This window comes from Tursiops truncatus, chromosome 6 (assembly GCF_011762595.2).
Source record: "Tursiops truncatus isolate mTurTru1 chromosome 6, mTurTru1.mat.Y, whole genome shotgun sequence".
Classification (NCBI taxonomy): domain Eukaryota; kingdom Metazoa; phylum Chordata; class Mammalia; order Artiodactyla; family Delphinidae; genus Tursiops; species Tursiops truncatus.
In genome coordinates this window covers 32,229,329-32,249,202 of record NC_047039.1, presented here as the reverse complement: position 1 = coordinate 32,249,202, position 19,874 = coordinate 32,229,329, and positions in this window count along the sequence as shown.

Sequence of the window (19,874 nt, the reverse complement as noted above, 5' to 3'; positions counted from 1 at the left end):
CTCATCACATTTCATATCTCCTATCCAGTATTTTCATTTGAGAATTTAGCCTAAAAAATGATTTACGATGTAGACATATTTATTTACAAGTTTTGTTATCATAGTGTTTTGTAAAATATCAAACACTTCCAATAACTGGGGATAGTTAGATAAGTTACTGTATTGTACATTCACTTGAGGAACTTAGACACTAACATGGATGTGGATTTTGAAAAAAATGTGATGACATAGGAGATGCTTATTAACACTGTCACACGAAAAACTGTAATACAAAACTCGCAATGCAGTATAAACCAAATTTTGTAAAACATGCACAAAATGAATATATGATATGTATATGCAAATAAGAAAGGAAGAAATACATGTAAATGTTTATACTGGTTATTCCAAACTGAAATTATAAGTTTTTAATTTTCTTTTTTGTACCTTTCTGTATTTTCCAAATTCTCTAAAACGAGGAGTATGTGTTCTGTAACTTTTAGAAAGTCATTTTTTAATCACTGCAGTCACATGTACTTATCCAAAGAGCAAACATCCACACCGAAACAAAATTCTTATTCTAGGAAGAAACACAGAAGGTGCCTCAGGTTCTGCTTCTCAGCTCTTGTACTCACATAATTGAAGGATGGCCTGTTACTTAGAGCCTATCGGGTTCATTTAAATGCAGTTCTATTACACCTGCTCATCTAGTTTCCTTGCCCAAAATAAATTAGAAATACTGATGGAGGCAGACAGAGGAATGCAATTGTCAAGAGACATAAGGATTAATGTAAAAGTGAGGGAGAAGAGAGAAAAATAATAATAATAGGCATATAATAATGTGTGTTTAGTGTCAGGGCATGGGAACCTATAGACCTGAGGGCAACAGTAAATTAAAACAATCTATATCCATATCCAGAATGTGATTCAAGACATTAAATACTTTTACATGCAGCACTCTTCTATTAAAAACCTTCAAGTTATAAAATTTCATGGAAATGAACAAAGTTACAAAAGTCAGACCAAAGAGTTTTAAAATTCTTTTGATTGCACAACAAATATTTATTTTCATAGATTAATGTTATGCTACCATATATATTTATATACAAAGAGAAACATACACACAAAAATATAATTTTTAAAGGATCAAAGTTTGAAATCCTTGTTTTACACCCAAAATGGATCATCTTGTACATTGATTTGGTTCAGAATTCAGCAAATTAATGTCTATGGTTTTATTTTTTTATTCACATTTTGACTCAAAACTTCCCTTACTAAAAAGGAGGTGAAGGAAAGCAGCAATAAAAAATCCTGGCCAGTAGTTTATCTGTCACCTCGTGATTCTTCTGGCCATCTTACAAGAGAGCAGAAGGACAGACCATATCGCTAGTTCAAAACTACTGGATGATTAAGTTCGGTAACATTTTGATACATAATGAACCATTCCTTTACCTGATAGATTCTCAGTCTCTCAAGAACAATAAAAGCACAATAGGTCATCTTCCTCATACCTACCCTACACTTTAGGGGCCTTTACTTGTGTCTGCTCATGTCTTCTATAGTCACAAATCTTTCTTGATATAAGCATCTCAGATTTGAGACAAAGGAAAGCAATTTTGTGATCATTATCATATATATATATATATACACACACATATATATACACATATAGGTGTGCATGTAGTGAGTTATGCTAATATATGAGTCCTATATTCCATAGTAAGAACATTTAAACTTAGCAGGGATTATGAGTGAAGCTTAGTGATCAATAAGAATTGCACCAATAACTTAACAGTAGTGTTTCCCAGAAGTACAATGTATAGAGAAATTATGGGGAAAAGTCTTCTAGTTAAGAGATATTTACTTGGTTCTTTATTACATGAATGGCTGAATAGTTAATGATTACCATTTACTAACATTTATAAAAAGTTTTACATTATATATACATATATTTACATTTATATATATATTTATTATATATAATAGATATATTATATATATATGTATATATAATCCTAGTGTGAGAGATATTCTTTGACAAAGCAATTCTGTGATGAATTAAGTTTAGAAAATACCACACCCTTTTCTTGGAAATTAACAGTGTTATTAACATATCAAAGGCCCTGAGAAGGCCCATGATAAAGATACTTTGTCTAATCTAGGATTGCCTAATGTAGAATTTCCCAAATGTATTTGACCATGAAACCCTTTCTTCTTTGTCACCTACTAATATCTCATGGAACCAATGTTCCTGGAACTGTATTTAGGAAAGCTTTATCTCCAACTCCAAATAAGGAAATTGACCATGGAGAAGTTGGGTGCCCTACCCAAGATTTCACGACCAGTAAGAGGCAGCGCTGGGATAGGTTCCAGTCTTCTGACCCACATCCATGGTCTTTACCTGACAACTTGTCTCTCACTCACTTTACTATTAATAATAAAAAAGCTGAGTAGGGCTTCCCTGGTGGCGCAGTGGTTGAGGGTCCGCTTGCCAATGCAGGGGACACGGGTTTGAGCCCTGGTCGGGGAAGATCCCACATGCCATGGAGCAACTAAGCCCATGTGCTACAGCTGCTGAGCCTGCGCTCTAGAGCCTGTGGGCCACAAATACTGAGCCCACGTGCTACAACTACTGAAGCCTGTGCGCCTGGAGCCTGTGCTTCGCAGCAAAGAGAAGCCACCGTGATGAGAGACCTGCACACTGCAATGAAGAGTAGCCCCCGCTCGCCGCAACTAGAAAAAGCCCACGTAGCAATGAAGCCAAAAATAAATAAATTAATTTAATTTAATTTAAAAAAATTTTAAAAAAAGAGCTGAGTAAAGAAGAAACCTATAAGTCCTCATTTAAAATATGTTCCCCTTGTTTGGTGATATTATTTTATGACTTTTCAGCTGAAAATAGTTCTGGTCTTGCCAATACTCCAGATTACTAATGAAAAAATGAGGAACTTGTAGTGGAAAAATAAATGCTTTATGAAAACTGAGAAAAATATCAGGGAGTACTTTATTCTGAATATTATTAGGTTTTCTTTCCTTCAAAAAAAACATTGAACTGTGAGCTTTTATTGGAATAATAAAATATACAAGATAAATTGTAGTTGTAATTTATTCTCCAAAAACCAATTCCTGAAACTATACACAACGGAAAGAACTATAAGAACAATCACTATGCAGATCACTGGGCTTTTCTGTGTATTTCTTACCAAATAATATTATCATCTTTGTATATATTTCTTGTTAAAAAAAAAAAGAAGAAAGAAAAGAAAAACAATTTTAAGGACTAACAAACTCTTACAGAGTTTCCGTGATATACCGGATACTTTATATACATTATCTCATTTAATTCTCAGCATGACCCTGCAAGGTACATGCTCATATTCCCATTTGAAAGGTGGGAAAATAGAGGCTCTGGGAGTCAGCACAGAGGTTAAGAGGAACTTGGGCTCCAGAGCCAATGCACCTTGGTTTAAAACCCACCTCTCACTTCTAACTGTCTGACCTCAGCAAGTCACTGAGCTTCTCTGCTTCAGTGTCTTTATGTGTAAAATAAGGATAATAATACTCAAACAGAAGTCATCAGGATTAAATAAGCCTCCATAAATGTAGGTTCTTCTTGTTTTTAAGTAAATGTCTGAAGCTCACAGAGTGGAGACTTGTCCTCTCTCATGGCAATAACCAGCTCCCTCACCCTCTGAATTTGCTGTCCTGTAAATGCTTTAAATCTCAATTCAAAACCAGTAACATGAGTGGCACTTCAATCTACTTTCTCCAGATCATAGAACAAGCGCCCATATCTGGCATCCCATCCCAGAAGCACAGAGGCCTGGCTCTGACCCTCAGGCAGGATGCTGCTGGACACACCCTGAGACAACCTGCAACTAACAAGGTTCCCAAACCGCTGGCTACAGGGTCACTTCAGACCCTCCACGTTCTGCAAAGATGTGTATCAACAGCGTGCACACCTGAAAACACGGGCAACACAAACACAAAAACACCCAGCAAGAAAGGGTGGAGAAGCTGTGTCTTTAACAGGTTAATCTTTAATTTTCTCAAGTCTGTGGAAGTGATAAGGAAGAAACATTTTTTTAAAAATGGAAAAGCTGACTGTGACCACGAAGAAAATTCACTTCAGCTGCACAAATATTTATTGAGAGTTTACTGGTTCAGACCCTGACAGACGCAAAGGAGTAGGATTGGAATTTTAAGTAGTTTATAATTGAGCTTCCTATTAAATATGGCAGGTTGAACACCTGTGTTCCCTCCCCCAAATCGCTCTAAAATGACTGAAAACTAATTTTTCAAAAAGAAGAAATAAAGTTTAAACCCACCCTCTCAGCCCACCCCCATCCTCACTCTCAGCTAATGACCTCGCCTCATGTTCCAAGAAAAACTCCCCCAAACTCCCATCACCACGTCTCCCCCTTCACCTGCTGTAGCGTCCACACCATGTGCCCTTCCTTCCTGTGACTGAAGGCCACCTTCCAGCTGTAAAACTCCCCATGCTGTGAGCTAGTTCAGAGAACCACTCCGAAGTTCTCCCCCCCATCCTACCCTATCATTTATCCTTTCTACAGGGTCATCCCCCGTCAGCATACAAACTAGCTGAACTCTCCTTGCTCTTTCATCTCCCTCCCTATTTCTCCACATGAAAGGGCTGCAAAACCATTTTACAATGCTTCTGCATTTATCCCAACACCTCTCCCTTTTGTAGGCTCACTCCACTCACGTTTTCATCCCACCATCTTAGCGTGGTTACCAATGACATCCTTCTTGCTAAATCCAATTGTCAGTTCTCTCTTTCCTTACTTGGTACAATTTATCACCCTTCCCAACTTGATACACTTTCTTCCCTTTGCTTCTCCAAACACCACTCTTTCCCGACTGCCCCCACATCCCTCACATTTAATCCTTTGTTCTCTCTTCCTGTTCCAGGGGAACTTGAGGCCACATATTGAAGATGGTGGCATCAAAGGATGAAAGGACCCTGAGTTCCTGAAGATGTGGAGAACATCTTCTCATCTCCTTTGATGACCTACATTGGAAAGAAACCTTTATTGTGTTAAGCTAGCATGATGGAGAGGTTATTATATCGGTTAGCGTTGCTTAGCCTGACTCATATGTTCAACCACTGCAATAAGAAGGCAATGAAAAATCTGATTAATCAAGAAAAAGACATTGAAGCAAAGTATTTAGACGTATGGATGTAGATAGCCAAAGAAACAGGAAAAAGAGGTGAAAGTGGAAGTGGTACATCCAAGGAGTAGTCCTAGTAGGACTAGGTTGGGGAAGGGTAGGTGACTGCTGGTTTTTATTATAAGCCAAATACTCTTGATAATACTTAAATTTAACTACAAATATGCATAATTTAAATAAAAATATAAATTACTGATTTAAAAGAGGTTTACAACTTTCGAGGAGAAGCAGACATGAAAACACAGATAATTATAGAATACATACTGTAAATACCCAAAGTGACGCATGATGTATTATGAGTGAAACATAGGAAAAGCTCTTAAAATGGATCTAATGCCCTTGAGTACAATAAAAGTTGTGTTCCGTTTGGTTGGGCTGTTTTGCAGGCTTTGCATATGATGGCTTCTTGGAGGGTAGAAAACTTGGGAGTGTTTTCTTTCTTTTTTCTTGTCTTTCTCTTTTGGGAGAAGTGTAAGAGGGAGATATTTTAAATAGTAAGTGGAAGAAGGCCAAGAATCAGGGCTCTGCTAGCACATACTATTCCTTTGTGCAAATTTTTTTAAAGCACCCCTTCCTTGAGACAATTTTGTCTGTTGGAAAATTGCCTTTACCCTCCTATGTTGTTAGAATTAGATGCTTTACTGACATCTGGTGGATAATCATCATAATAAATATTCAAGTTCAAATATTCATACCTGCAAAGTGAATTGCTCTCCTTAGATGTGTGCTGTGGTCCATACACAACCTGTACTCAGACTTTGGGCATCATTACCAAAATATCTGTTGACAGCTCCAGGCCCTTGGACCTTGATCCTACCTTGCCAGTCCCTCTCTTTCCCCTTCTCCTTTCTCTCTGGTCCTCCTGTTTAAGAGTGCCTGTCCCCTCCAAAGAATCATCCCCTTCTTTTGCAGAGCAAAAGCCTTGGTTTCAGCAGACACCTAGACTTTTAGAGCTTCTCCTTCTATCCCAAGCTCTATCCAAAACTACGATGTAAATCCAGAGCCTACTGCTTATAAAATAAATTATTTTCCACCTCAATCTAGAGGCAGGTCATAATTCAGTCTATCTTTTAATTAAGTTCTGTGCACTGAGTGAATGGGATCCTAAGGCAGCTGCTGAAGACTCCTGCCCTGAGGCTCTCTCGTTCCACCATTAGAACTATGAACACAGGTGCGGGCTTGGAGGTGAGTACTTGCCACACCCACTCAGATTGTTTCCAAACCCTCCACTCAGGGGCCAGAAAATCAGTGCGAGCTTTCTTCACCACTTCTCTTAGGAATCTGGGCTGGTTTTGCTGATGGTTGCTCAGAGCCCCTCATTCAGCTCAGCTGATTAAAAGGGAAGCCTCACTTATTTTTCCTCTGTTTTTTCTGTTCCAGTTTACTTAAGAGATTGGCTGATACACATTTGACGAAAGAAAGAATAATACTTCACTCTTTCCAGGTCTGACTCCTCTCTTTCCCTTTGTGGGAAACTGAATGAACCTGCCTATGATTTGAGAATATAAAGTGACCCCAACCCCTTTACCTACATGCATAACTTGATGCCACCACTTCTCTGGATTACTTCCTAAAACCCATAATACCAGATGGGATTAAAAGATGTACCTTCAATGAGTCCCTTTCTTGCCATCCATCTGCCCTAACACCACTGAAGGGAAATGAGGGAGTACAAGGAGGCAACCCAATCTCAATGACTAGCTTCTGAATCATTTTGATTCTTAAAACATGCTGACCTGTTGTAAAACAGAATAATTCTAGGAAACGTAGTCCCCAGACCAGGTACAGTATAAATTCAAATGTCTTTAGCCAATTTCATCATACTCTTCTGAGTTTGAGTCCTGGGAAATTTATGAGAAATTGGGATAATTTAGTCCACAAAGAAAAAGAAAGAGAAAGAAGCCAGAGAAGGTTTGAATGCCTTGAGATATAAAAACAGCTGTTATAAGGGTCTTACCATTCATTTTCATTTATGTCCAATAAAATCAGCTTAACCTGCAATTATGTAGCTTTCAGTTAGAGAAAGATCTTGAATGTGTGGATAAATAAGCTTTGGAAGGCCATCCTCACTCACACTGGAGAGATTTATTGCTTTATTGGCAGCTCACCGGAGGCAGAGGAATGAAGAGATGGCTTCCCGAGCTCCCTGGAGCCCTGAGTCCACCCTACTCACTCAACAGGCATTGATTGGGCATCTCTATTTGCCAGATACTTGTGAGATTAGGAGTACAGAGTGAATAAAATCCTTGCCCTAAGGAGCCCATGACATGCCAGTGGAATCCAGTTTGTACAATCCTGTGAGAACACTGTTTGTCCACCAGGTAAGGGGAAGTCACTCCCTTAAGATAAATTCCTGCTGATCTGAGCATCTCTCAGACTTACCCGCCAATATAAGTGCAGCTGTAATTTAGCCTAAATCACTGAACACCAGGAATCTATGCCTTCCCTGAGAAGACCCCTTGGCTCTCTGTAAGCCAGCCAGCATAGGAGGAAAGAGGGTTTCTTAAGCATCCTAGAAGTACCTTTACATGTATTATACATTATGGATGACTGAGTAGTAATGAAAGGAAGGAATTCCTACCCCAAATTGGAAATTTCAATGCTGATCTGTCTCTTCTGCAGCTGTAGTCGAGGCTTTGCTTGCCTGTCCAGGATCGCAAGTTTTGTAAAAAAATCAAAGCGAGGGTAATATCAAGACTGCACACACTGAAATGTGAAAATGTGTCATATATTTCCCTTAGTCCTCTTAGAACTAGGTCATTAATAGCATGCTTAATTAACGACAATTTTTCATAAATGTGTAACAGTCAAGGTTCCAGTAGGAAAGAGATGACATGCTCAAATTAGGATAATTCAAGAAATATTAAATCAAAGAACTATTTAAAATTTTGCAGGGAAACCACAAGGAATAATGCAGTCCCCCGGAACTAGTGTAACTGTAACTAGACACACAGGACTCAAGGGAGGAGAGGAAGGCATGATACCAAGCAGAAGGTGAAAATCCTGTAGACGATGCCGTCTTGAGAGAAGCTGCAATCTTCTGTCAAAGGGCACAGCCATCCAAAGCCAGCCCACAGGAGCAGGGATCCAGGAGAACAAATATCCCAGCCTCACTCTCCTCCCTCCAACTCCATCAGCTGAATCCAAGAGGGAGCTGGAGGGCAAGGAAGCCCATTTTTTCCATCAGGTTCATTGCCATTAGTAAGAGAGCCGGAGAGAGTAGATGTGGATGGGCAAAGAAAGCATCCAGGCCAGAACCCGAGGTCTGAAAATGACAGTTCCTAGAGTCCCCCAAACAACTTTAAAATGATCACAGTCAACCCAGGGTGATTAAGAAACAGATGTAGCAAATTCTCAGTCCCAATTTGACCAACCTCTCCACCCAACTTTCTGCCCCCCATGCACTTTTTTCCAGCCTTGTGTCATCAAGTGCCAACGGACATCCTTAATAAGTCACCGGAATGTGTTAATGAACTCAGTGGGTGGAAACATTTCACAAGGCATACGTCTGTCAAACCATCATCTGGTACACTTCAAATATCTTACAATAATTATACTCCAATAAAGATGTTAGAAATAAATAAATATCTTACAATTTTGTTTGTCAATTATGACTCAATAAAGCTGAAAAAATTATAAAATAATTTTTAAAAGAGAGAAAAATAATGTCACCTGAAAAAATAAAGATACTGGTAACAATTTAGTAAATGTATTTAGGATAAAGAGTCAGAAGCATGATTAATAAATGGAGGAGCACCCATGAAAGTTCAAAACCTTTCACAATTTTTAAAAATAATTCTTGCTTTTCTTCTCATTGTTCTATGTATTCTATATTGTTCTATCTATATTATAGATAGATACAGATTCTATAAAAATAGAATGACACTTGCCATTCAAAATACCCAACTGAATACAAATATTTACCTTTTCTCTCTGTAAAACCCCCACTGAAATAATAAAATAAATATAAATAATTAAAATAAATCCATAGCAAAAATAAATAAATAAATAAATCCATAGCAATTCCTGTAAACCAGAGAGCAGTGCCACCAGAAGATCAGATAGTGATAAATTTAGAGATAAAGCAGAAGGGAAGCAATTGATGGCAAAATTAATAGGCCTGAGGAACTCATAAACCCAAAATTAACAGGGAAGGACGTCCAAAAGTAGTGAGGTTTGCCATTCAGAACTTCTGAATAATCCCAAGTCAGCAACAAAGGCCTTGAGAAGGAGCCTTTAGGGGGCTAAAATCTGACCATTGGCTCTAGCTTTCTGAAAGTGCAATTCTGATGAGGCTGCGACCCTGGGTGGTTGCTGGGAGCCACCAAAGCTGATTGTTATAAGGGACAGATGATGCCCTTGTAACCCAGAACACAAGCTACTAGCACACCTGCCTTGTACCTGGCAAGAGGAGGAGCTCACTGTGCAGGCTGAGGCGCTGGAACCCACACTGGACACGGTCAAGAACAAAATACAGCGAGTAAATTTGCAGCTCTAACTGGCTTTATTCAACAATTCCTGAACTGGGCAGCATCCAGTCTAGCAACTTGAAGGACGCTCAGCTCCTGGGAGTGGTACAAAACGGAAGGCTTTTATAGAGAGGAAGGTGGGGCAAGGAAGCCATTAGCAAAAGAAACAAAAAAAACGTTATTTTGGGCCAGGACACCTTCTTTTTGGAGGGTAGGGAACAGCACGGGGTTTATCGTGCAGATTGCCTCTTCTTCCTCTGGAGGTGGGGTGGGGGGTTGAGAGGACCTACCTGACCAATGACCTCATTGGTGCTGAACAGAAAACTGGTTGATTAAAATTACATTTCTGGGGAAGGTCGTAACTGCAATTAAGTTTGGTATTGAATCTAGGTTTGGCATCATGAACTTTAGCACAAGTGACACCATCTTGGGCTGTTAAAGAGAACAACCACATTTTTCTCTTTAACAGCACTTCGGAGGGGGACATGGGCTCCAGGCCCACAAACCAGCTGATGCCTTTCCTAATGATTTCAATCAGTATTAAATTTAATAAATTTTGTTTTTAAAAACATATGCGTAGTATAATCCCACCCTTCGGAAATTATTTCTGTACGTATGTGTGTGCACACACACCTAGATGCATAGACAGGTATCGATTTTAATGTTCAGAAAATATTAACACAGGTTTTGGGGGATAATTAGATTTAGTGTGGTTTGTAACCTTCTTTTTGTACTTTTTTTTTTTTTTTTTTTTTTTTTTTGCGGTACACGGGCCTCTCACTGTTGTGGCCTCTTCCATTGCAGAGCACAGGCTCCGGACACGCAGGCTCAGCGGCCATGGCTCATGGGCCCAGCCGCTCCGCGGCATGTGGGATCTTCCCGGACCGGGGCACGAACCTGTGTCCCCTGCATCGGCAGGCGGACTCCCAACCACTGCGCCACCAGGGAAGCCCTCTTTTTGTACTTTTTAAAACACACACCTGTAAAGATTGAATGGACCACAAAAGGTGACGTATCCTCCTTACTGTGTCAGAGCAGAACTGGGACAGAAGCACAACTTCTTAATTCCTCTACTTGTGGGCCTGTGAAACCTCGGTCACACCAGCTGCAGCAACCAGCCTTAACAACCAGCAACAGACCCCCAGGTTCCCAGAGGAACGTTGGGTGCCTGACTCACCAGCAAATGTACTTCTTAGAAAATTAGGGGACAAGGGATGTGATGGGGGGTTCTAAGAAAATCGGGAAAAGACTGAACTTCCTGCCAACCTAATGGGTTAGAACTGAGACTCTTTATAAGCGGACATCAAGACAAGAGGGGCCTAATATATTCTTCCACGCTGTTCTCATCCATTATTGCTCTCAGGTGTTACCCTTCTTTTCAACTCTGTTCCCTCATTAGAAGGAAGAAAGGAAGGAAGGATTGCCATTTATTTTTATATTTTTGTATCTGTATATATATTGCTATATATCTTTATATATTTATGTATCTCTGATTTGCTAACTCAGTCTTTTAATCAACTGCTTTATAACACATATTCCAGTAGCAATTATTCCATTTATCTGACAATTGCTTTCTTCTCCCTCTATCTCACACTGGAATATAATCTCTAGGAGGGCAAAAAGAATACCTATTTTGTTTATCACAATATTTCCACTGCCCAGCACAGTCCAATGTCTATGTAATTAATAAAAAAATGTCCTTAGAGAACAGACTTGTGGTTGCCAAGGGGGAGGGGAGTGGGGGAGGGATGGATTAGGAGTTTGGGATTAGCAGATGCAAACTATTATATGTAGGCTGGATAAACAACAAGATCCTACAGTATAGTACAGGGAACTATATTCAATATCCTGTGATAAACCATAATGGAAAAGAATGTTTAAAAAAGAATGTATATATATATATATATATATATGTATAACTGAAAGAGTTTGCTGTATAGCAGAAATTAACACAACATTGTAAATCAACTATACTTGAATAAAATAAATTTTAAAATAAAATAAATAAATACATGTCCTGAGTGTCTACCATGTGGCATTTCATACACTGGGCACTGTATCTACAGCATCTCATTTTAGGGACTTCCTGCAGTTGGACTAGATATTCTGAAATAGCTGCCCATCACAAAACACTCAAATGGTGGAAGAATTCATCAAACACAATTTAAACCACACTGTTGTACTCACAAGAAAAGAAAAGACATCTCCACCCCACATCACCCCGCCAAAAACCCCAAACCTGAAAGCTTAAAATAGAACAAATTCAGTAGCTGGGGTTACACTGGAGTGAGAGCCAATGCTGATGTCAGGGACCCAGAGCCTCAGGAACTCACAGCCACGGGCATGGGAATAAGATACTGGCCCTTGAGTCCACTGAAAATGAGACTCTTGCAGAAAGCCAGGACCCCTGAAGTGGCTACAAACTCAGTGAAAGGGTGGGCAGGGGGAAACCAGCCAGAATCAGAGGGGACCCACAAGGAAACTTACCTGTCTCTACCAGCTCCCAGTAGAAAAATCAATAATCCTGTAGTTTCCCTGGAGATTCTGCAAACATAGGCCTGTTCACACAAGAAGCTGAGAAGAAATCCACCCTGGCTGGGAGGGACTTTGCAATGCGTCCCCTTGGCTGGGGTGACCACACATCCCCAAATTCCCTTCACCCCAGGTTTCCCGTCAGAGTGGGAGACAAAAGAGACCTTGTGGGAGATTTGGAGGCTGGAGGGGAAGCAGCAGCCATGTTGAAGCTCACACACTTCCTGGTTTACCTGCTGGTGCACCTCAACAGCATGAGGCCACAGCCAGGCCTGCAGCTGCCCCTCCTTCCTCTGGACCCTCTTCAGCTTCTCTGACTCCTGGGCCAGGTGTGTGTGTTGAGCTACATGATGAAGAGCCCACGCCACCAAGATCAAAGGTGATGAGAACGGACATGGTTTTCAGTCTGTCCTCCGAGGCTCCTGTCTCTGCAGTGGTCTGGCTTGTCCTTGCTCTTCCCCATGCTACAACCATCCTCTCTTCTTCAGCACCTGTGGGACTTGGCTCCAGCATCAGATGCAAAGGCTGCAATCCCACAGAACCTGCTTAAATGGCAGCCACGCGTGCATAGTCAAGTACTGCAAAAATCATATACGTGTACTTATCCTGGTGGTCCAACTGCTCTAACTGAACCCTGACTGACACAGCATTTGGTACCTGAGTCTGGTTCTAGAGGAGCAGAACCTTAAGGGTAGGTTCCCTGTATTGCTTCTGGGTTTTCTTTTCTTATTATTTTTTAAAACTTGAAATATAATTGACATATAACATTGTATTAGCTTTAGGTACACAACATAGTGGTTTGATACATGTGTACATTGTAAGATTACTACCACAATAAGTCTAGTTAACCTCCATCACCACAGTCACAAATTTTTTTATGATAAGAACCTTAAAACTCTACTCTCTTTGCAATTTTCAAATATATAGTACAGTATTATTAACTATAGTCACCATGGTGTACACTACATCCCCAGGGTTTACTCATCTTATAAGTGGAAGTTTGCACTTTTTGATCACCTTCCCGTTTTGCCCATCCCTCCCCCCCACACCTCTGGCAACTACCAGTATGTTCTCTGTATCTAGGGGCTTAGCTTGTTGGGTGCTTTTTTGTTTGTTTTATATTCTATACATAAGAGCATAGGGTATTTGTCTTTCTCTGTCTGATTTATTTCACTTAGTATAATGCATGCCATCAAAGTCCATCCATGTTGTCACAATGGTAGGATTCTTTTCTTCTTTAATGGTGAATAATATTCCATTGTGTGTATATATCTCACATTTTCTTTATCCATTCATTCGTTGATGGATACTTAGGTGTTTCTGTGTCTTGGCTATTGTAAACAATGCTGCAATGAACATAACTGCAGTTATGATGGTGATATAATTTCCTTCAGATAAATATTCAGTAGTGGAATTGTTGGATCATATGGTAGTTCTATTTTTAGTTTCTTAAGGAAACTTCATACTGTTTTCCATAGTGGCTGCACCAATTTACATTCCTACCAATAAGGCACAAGCATTCCCTTTTCTCCTGTCCTCTCCAACACTTTCATTTCTTGTCTTTTGGTAATAACTGTTCTAAGAGGTGTGAGGTGATAGCTCACTGTGGTTTTGATTTGCATTTCCCTGATGATTAGTGATGTTCAGCACATTTTCATGTGCCTGTTGGCCGTTTGCATGTCTTCTTTGGAAAAATGTCTATTCAGATCCTCTGCCCATTTTCGATTGGATTTTTTTTCTGAGTTTTATGAGTTCTTTATGATATTAACCCCTTGTCAATATTTCCTCCCATTCCATAGGTTGCCTTTTCATTTTGTTGATTCCCTTTGCTATACAGAAGCTTTTAGTTTGATATAGTCTCACTTATTTTTGTTTTTTGTTTGTTTGTTTCATTTTTGCCTTTGTTGCTTTTGCTCTTGGTGTCAAAGCCAAAAAAATCATTGTTAAGACTAATATCAAGCGTTCTGAGTTCTCTGATGTTTGGTTCTCTGGTCTAATTAGATTTAAAGGCATTAATGACTGTTTCCAGTGGTAAAGAAGGGACTGGTCTTTAGTGAAGCAATAAAACAAAACAAAGTATTGTTTACAACACATACTCTTTCTTAGCCCTGCTCTCTGTCAAGTGAAACTGTTCTGGTTCTTGAAATGTTTGCTCCAGACCTAAGATTAGAAATTATATAATTCTTCCAATCATGTGCCTGAAGGCTACAGTTAATGTATGACTTTCATGTTTTCTTTCATTTCTTAAACCTTAATTTAGCTTTTATCTTTATAAATATATACATAATTTTCTAAGCTTTTTCCTTCCCTGGTTGACCCATGCTCTTGATTAAACCCATCATGCCATGTTATTTGGTATCTGCCTACCCAGAGCCCCTTCTAAGGAAAATCACTCTACCAACAGCCGCAGCCACCTAACCTTAAAGCACTTGGCCCCTTTACACCCTCGTCTTTGCAGACTGGGCTAGGAAGGGCAGGACCCTCGGGATCAGGGTGACACTGCAGAGGGACCAGGCTGAGTCTCTCTAATCTAATCTAATTCATCTCCTGGTGTCTCCTGGGACAGAGCTGTTGAGATACCTTTTCCCCAGGGTCCCATGTTTGAGGTGGTCTCTGATAGCTCTCCTTCACCTACACCTTCTTACCTCCACTCTATCTTGGGACATGAACCATTTTGAAAGTTGAAAGTGAAGTTGCTGCTGTGAGAAAATGGGTGTAGCGCAACATTCAGCTATGGACCTCACCAGTTGGCCATCAACTCACCTTATCCTTCTTCCTCAAACAGAAACACCTTTCTTTTCAAATTGCTTTTGTTACAGAATTAAGGAAATGGCTGCTAGAGCTTGGTGAGAAAATCCACCAAATGTCCCATGCATTGCTAATGCTCAGAAAGATGGGTTTTGTGTATGTTCTTGTAAACAAAGTTTCCTCCCATTGGTGGAAGAAATGCCAGATACACCAAGCATGGAGAGTTCCAAATTTATAGTTTCAACAGAGAAAAAAAAGAAGAAAAAATTACCAGCAGAGACATGTCCTCTGGGAAAGATTTGGTAAATACTGAAGATTCAAGTCTCATCCCCCAATCCCATCCCTGTGGGGCCTTGTCAGCAAATTCATTGCCCTCCCAACCATCAAAGGAACACTTCTTTCTCACAGAAGAGCCCTTAAGAACCTCAAATGCAAAGAGAAAATCATCTCAGCAACAATGGTTTCAGGGGAAATTTTCAGAAGGAAAATCTGCTCAACTAAAGATGGGGGATGGAGCTCTTCAGGAAATCTGTGACTCTGGAAGAATACTGGGACAAGGGGACTTTGAAGTGGTCCCTGAGGTTGCAGGGGACCACTAAATGGGCAAAAGATGGCAGACTGGAACCTCCACTATCAAGTTACGTGGACGAAAGTCGAGCTTCGTAAAAAGTGTGAAACAAGAACACATCATATGTCATGAGCAAGTGTTTGAGATGCCTAAGTGAATGTACCTTGTGACGGAGCTTTGTGGGGAGGGAGAACTTGAAGAAATTCTGAGAATGAGTCCAGGTTGCTCATCCAAAGCCTCACTCACATCAGCTAGAGCATATTTTCACAACAGGATACACAGAGATCTGAAGCTGTAAAGCACGATGGTTTAAAGCAGCTTTATTGATGCTACCAACTTCAACATAAAGGCAATTGTGGCTTAGCTGTGCAGAAGCCATGCTGTGAGGCACACGTGGGACCCCTGCAGCCATCAATGCCCATGGCCAAAGCCAGCAGTGTGACACTGGGTCAAAGACGCGTAAGGACATGTTATTATGTGGGAATCACACTTTTTAGCAAAAGCTCAGAAGAGAAATTTTTGAATTAATAAAAAAAGAGAGAACTATGTTTTGAAATCCACTTGGAGATTCGATAAGTGACTGTGCCAAAAGCATTTTGAAACAACCTACAAAAGTGGATCTTGCAACTAGAATCCTCCTTGAGGAACTGTTAGATGACCAGTGGTTAGCAGGAAACATGCTTTCTCGGGCAAGATCTACCAACATGCTGGAAATTCTTTAAGAGTGGAAACACAACTCAAGAACTGATGAAGAAAACACAGCAGATGGAAAGAAGAGCAATTGCTCCATTCGAGGACAATAGAGAAGTTACCAACCCAGGGGAAGTGGATCTGGTGTCATAACACTTTGGTTTAAGAGGAAAACCAGCGCTCTGCTTGTGAAAATGTAGTTCTTTTGACCAGAAAGAAGGTAAAATGGCCTATTTGGACATGTTCTCTTCAGCCCCCACATCTTGCAAACTCTTTCCAATTGGGCTCAAGGAAGAAGTAGAGAAACCCATTGTGATTTTGAGCCAAGGAATAGCAAACAAAGGCACTATGAAATCCAATGCTCTGTGTAGAACCAGAAAGTGTATAGTTTTCTCCCATGCTGACCAGTACAATGACAGGCTGCTCTTTCTAGTGATAAGATGAAAGGATGGGAGGGGAAAGGGTGGAGCTATGCTGAGCCTGTTAACATGCTGAGTCCTACATCTGCTTGCATCCATTTCAAAGTGAAACTAGTTATCTCCCAAGCAGCATGACCTGCATAAGGGGGGTTAAAGGACAGCCACTGATGGGCTTGATGGCAGGCTGTGGCTGGAACCCAGCTGGGACAGACACAAGTGTTGTCTAGACAGGCAGAGACCCTCAAAGCAGTAAGGCCACTTGGGAAGACTTCGGGGTATACTTGCTCAGTTTTACTTGTATCAAATTGTATTTAGTCACAATTATTTATAGAGGAGTACAAGTGGCCAGATATCATCATGGAGGTCCCAGATTAGATGCACTTTGCAAGAGAAGATTTTGTTAGGAAATCCCCTATAACCTTGACATAAGCTTTACAGGAAAGTGCTCCGGCCATTCACACATGTTCTCATGGTTTTAGGTTGCTAGAGATTGCTCAAGACAACTTATTTTAAACTTGGAAAAATATATTTTCTGACTACTTACTATTAACCAGCTGCTAAATTCCCCATACACTGATAGAATTAATTAAAAGTAGATGTTAAGCTTACCTCCCCTGGCCCCTCAAAAGTGAATTCTGCAAGAGCAAGGGGAGATTCACTGCTGGTGGCAATGTAAATCAGAACAAATGTTCTGAAAGTTATGGAGCATATACCAAAAGGCCTCACAACATGCATATTCTTTGCACAATCATCTTTGGCCTTGGTTTCCTCATCTGTAAAATGAGAACAATGATGTCCCCTCCTCAGATTGCCATGGGACAACTGAAATTCTGTGTTCAGATCAGCTGAAATGAATAGCTGCTCAGTAAATGCCACTTCTATTTCTCTCTTACCTGTGGTCAAACCCCATCTTGTTTGCCACCGTGTCCCTTTGCTGAGGTCCTGCATATGTACGACAACTTGGTGGATACCATGACTACTTGTGTTATTAGTTAGACCTGGTGACTTGTGGCATGCGCTCTGAGATGGCTTTTCAACGGGGATGATAAGCAAGGTAAGTCCGAGGCCAAGAAGCCAGTTGCAAGCAGGTCATGAGATGTTATATCCATGATGTCCTCACCCTGTTAGCTTTGTGTTCTGATCAAATAAGCCTAGAAGGAGATAGAAAATGCACCATGACTATCTGTGGTGTACCTAGGACTGTCACATATGTGATCTTATTTAATCCCTACAGCAACCAGATGGAATAAAACATTATTAACTCCATTGTAATGGGTGTTACCGTAATGTAACATGGTGGATGAGGCCCCGCAGCTCAGAGGAAATGAGTGGCTCCCACATGGCAGTCAGAAGTAGATCTGGGGTTTAACCCAGGTCTTCTGACTCTGAGACCCACCCAGGGTCGCCACCCCAGGAGGACTTCTGATTCCACTTATGACGCAGTCAGCACTTCTGCGTGCAGGCATCATGCTGGTTCTGGGACGGCAGAGGGCACTGAGTCAAAGCCCCAGCTCAGCACACAAACTTGGGTTTCCACTGGGGAGTCGATTTGTGGGGAACAAGGAAATGCACTGAGGGGAGCCCCTGGGGTTGGATGGTCAGAAGATCCAAGGAGACTGTACTTGAAATGAGACCTGGAAGTATCAACCCTGTAAAGATCTCTGGGTGGGGAAGCCCTAGCAGAAGAGCAAAGGCCTTGGGGTGGGTGGGGAGTGAACAGGGAGGGGATGCAGGAAAAAGAAGGCCAGTGTGGCTGGAGCAGAAGGAAGAATGGAGAGTGTGAGAGAGGCAGGGGGTGACCAAGGTCTTGATCAGCCAGGGCCACGTGGACCAGGTTGGTTTGTACTCTGAAGTGTGGAGGGAAACCTTTAAAATGTTTTTAGCAGGGAAATGACACCATCTGATTCATAGTTTTAGAGACTTCCCTGGCTTATGTGTGGGGAGTGGAGTGAGAGTAGTACCACCAGTTTGGGGGCTGTTACTGTACTTCCAGAGTGAGCTGGTGGCGCCTGGCCATGGGCAGAATCAGGAAAATGCAGCAACGTGGACCATTTTGCTATTTTTGAGGTATCACTGAGCCAACTTGCTAATGAGTTGAGTCTGTGATGATTGGGAATAAGGGTAGGGGTAGGGAAAAGAAAGAACTTGAATAAGGTGGGTGGTGAGGCCATTAACAGATAGGATGCTGGAGATGAAGAACTCTATTTTGGCTGTGGCAAGGTAGAGGTGCTGGTTAGATACCCAGATGAATACAGGTAGTCAGCCGAACTGACCTTTTGCCCTATGGAGTGATCAGAGTTGGGTTGTATCAACTAGCAAGTGAGTATAGAGGAGAGTGAGTCTGGGTCCTTGTTTAGAAAGTTGGAGCAATGATGCTGCCTGCTCTGCCTTAAAGATGGTCTTCACTAAGATTGAATGAGGTGAGTGAAGACTTCTGTTCCAAAGTCAGGGATCGTCACTAAGTTGCAAATACCACACCACCATTCCTTCTTCTCAGAGATAAGATGGCTGAAGAAGAAAGATGGCTTTGTGGAGAAGCTCTCCTACGGTGAAGGGTTGGAAGGGGTGCTGGAGTGACCACCACTACCCCCTCCAGCACCAGCTGGTTTCTCTGAGTCCTCGCCTCATTTCAAAGAGGCTGGGACAACTAAAAATAAGTTGGTCTTCTTCTCCATCCTGTCCTTGTTTCTGTGAAGCCCATCACCATTGCACAGAAATACGTAACACGACGGAGCCCATCATGTTGTTGAGATGCTCATGAAACTTTGGGGCAGTTGACCTGAGAGATGTGAGTAACGCCAGTGCTTCCTTTTCTCAAACTTTATAGGCACATGTTTCTCCATGGAGACTTTAACACATGGAAGTTTTCATTTTGTAATTTCCAGATGTTCTGCTGTTATATATGAGGAAGACAAATACCATTTATATTCTCTGTTTGCATATTAAACACACACACACACACACAACCGTCCTCCCATCTAGCTACAAGGCAGAGAATATTTTTTTCTTTGATCTTTATCTTTCCTCTCCCTTTGAATACAGATCAAGCATGGAAAATTTCCAGTCGAAGGAATAATTCTTCCCAAAGCTGTGATGCAAATGAGGAGGGGGTGGTAATGATGTACACCTGGATACTAGGCTGACCACTCATTGTGGCATCCAGGGGGGCAAACACTGGCCTGGGAAGGCCGCCCCCACACTATGTTCACCCCTCCACATCTTGTCCAGCCGCTCAGCCACCCTGGGCTTCATCTCCCACCCTTCCAACAAAAAGGA